We start from the raw sequence: 2208 nt of genomic DNA, 5'->3' as shown, positions 1-2208 counted from the left end.
GGCCACAAAAACACACCTGTGGTAAGAATAAATCCTACTTGCCTCGTTTAATTACAAGAACATTCCCTCCTAAATATTGATTTGATACACAGACTTTTTGCGTTGGTGTACGTATGTTTGTTACGTATTGCAAAATGTTTTTTGATTACAAAAAAAGTGGAAAATAGTTCTTGGACAGCCCATGATACCGTCAGAAACGCTTAAAATCTGCTGAAGTTGTTTTTTTTTTTTTTAGTTGTGAAATATATTGGTATGCAAATAAAGCCAATAAATAAATGAAACCAGTGTTGCTATTCCAAGCATTACAAATGGCAAAACTGAATAAAAACTAATGAGACTTAGAAGTTAGAACTGCTAGATTATTTTTGTCTATCCTTTACCATTAATAATCCCATTCGAGTATTTTTCATGCTTTTACGTATAAATGCAATGCACATTTACACAACCACATACACTAAGATGCACGGTCCAGATACTAATCATGCGGTGACTGATAGCTCTTCTGTAAACACACACTTCTTAATGGATGCATGTACTATCGTTCCTTGTGTTTGTAGAACATGAAAAAGTAGTTGTAGGATAAATGATTAATTCACTTCAGACATAACACTTTTTTAACGCTTCACCTACAGTGAGGTTGATGTATTTTGCTTTACAAATCCAGCAGCATCCTAAATGCTCTTACAAATTTCTGAAATACTCTTTTCAACAACTAACACTTTCTTGGAAGTGTCAGCACACCTTAACGGATCTTTGCCAACTCGGTGGTGTGTCAGGTCCCAAATATCTACGTCACCAACGTGTTGGCTTAGGGACCCAGTCCTGATAAGCTACGTATGAACGCAGGAATAGAAAATTCTTAACTACTAAAGCGAGTATCTCTCGTTTAATAAATCGTGTATTGGGTTCATGATCAATGGGACTAAGTATATTAGCAGTGCATACTAATTTGAAATATAAATGAATATTTTAAGCAGTTTTATGAAGAGATGGAGTTGATTGTGCCAAGTTGTAACTGATTTGTTAAATAGTCACAAAACAGTAAAACTAATCCATAGGTACTGAAGTGACTAGTCAAAAAGAGCTCGAGGAACGTGATAGTGATTTAAACTGCTCTAGCATCCCATTCATGTTAGCCTACAGTTATCTATATTCTAGCTAAATTATTTCTATTATGATGTAGGGTTTAGCTGCAGAGGATGTAGAAGAATTGTCAAAAAGAATCAGTCGAGGCATTTCATTTACCTTCGGGCATTCCTGCACTCTGCAGTCTCACTTGTGGAATTTCACATCCAAGTGTGTGCACCATGTGTTTTCTGTTGTATCGAGAATACATTCTTTTACCCATGGAAAAATATTTCCTGCTTACTTCAACTGATCAAATGACATTCTTGCTGGGTCTGTAACGATGGGGTCTGTCTATAGTCCAGAAAAATCAATTTCTAGCTCAAGATAGAGTATTGCCTTCTATTTTGTGATTCCAGTCCTTATATATCTGCCTGATGCAGGACGTCAGAATGCCAGGCAGATCTGTCTGGATTCACGCGTATTGATCTTCTTGGATCCTAAGCGAACTGCTCTTTGTCTGACTTTTACCTCTACAAGAACAGTATTTGCGCACTTCATGAAGCACCCGTAAAATCCAGCTCTCTGTTCTGGAGAAAATCAGAGGTGGATTACAAGAGGGGTTAGACAAAAACTGAGTTTAAGGATCAGGACTGGAACGGGGGCCTTGGTTTATGTCGATCAGCAGAGGAGCATGGTGGTGTAGGCTGAGGTACCTCTCAGTGCTGGAGGTGAGCGTCCCCTAAGGAGGACGGAGCACGGGCAGTGCCTGACTGCCTGTATAGCTGCAGCTTTTCCCTTCGGGTACCAGATTCTTAGCGCAAATTGATGGCACATCACCAGAGTGAGCAGATGCACTTACACGTAGTAGCTTGAGTACGTGGCCCAGCCTGCTCCATGGAAACAAACGAGAGCAGAAGCAGAATTACCACGTTAGTTTGGGCTTTAAAATCCATTTTGTATGCTTGAGATGGAAACATGGCCATCAGATTTCTATGTCAATTCATTCGTTTATCTCTGGATGAGTCTTTTTTTTTCCAGTGGAGCTGCGTACACTTCCTCCCCTCTTTCCCTGAATGCTGGAGCTCCCTAAAATCCCGGACTCGGACCTGTCTGTTGGAAACCCTTCCTCACACCGCTGTT

General features: G+C 39.9%; 1 protein-coding gene across 10 annotated transcripts in view; it reads left to right on the top strand.

Moving 5' to 3' along the window:
* The window catches only part of LOC308200846 (protein FAM169B-like), a 117307-nt gene that overhangs the window by 8171 nt on the left and 106928 nt on the right, over nt 1–2208 (top strand). The gene's annotated exons all lie outside the window — the stretch shown is intronic.

Source organism: Anser brachyrhynchus (genome assembly GCF_964034855.1).
Source record: "Anser brachyrhynchus genome assembly, chromosome: 11".
In the NCBI taxonomy this organism is placed as follows: Eukaryota; Metazoa; Chordata; class Aves; order Anseriformes; family Anatidae; genus Anser; species Anser brachyrhynchus.
Note: the sequence above shows the minus strand (reverse complement) of the source record. Positions and strands in the feature narration are given on the sequence as shown.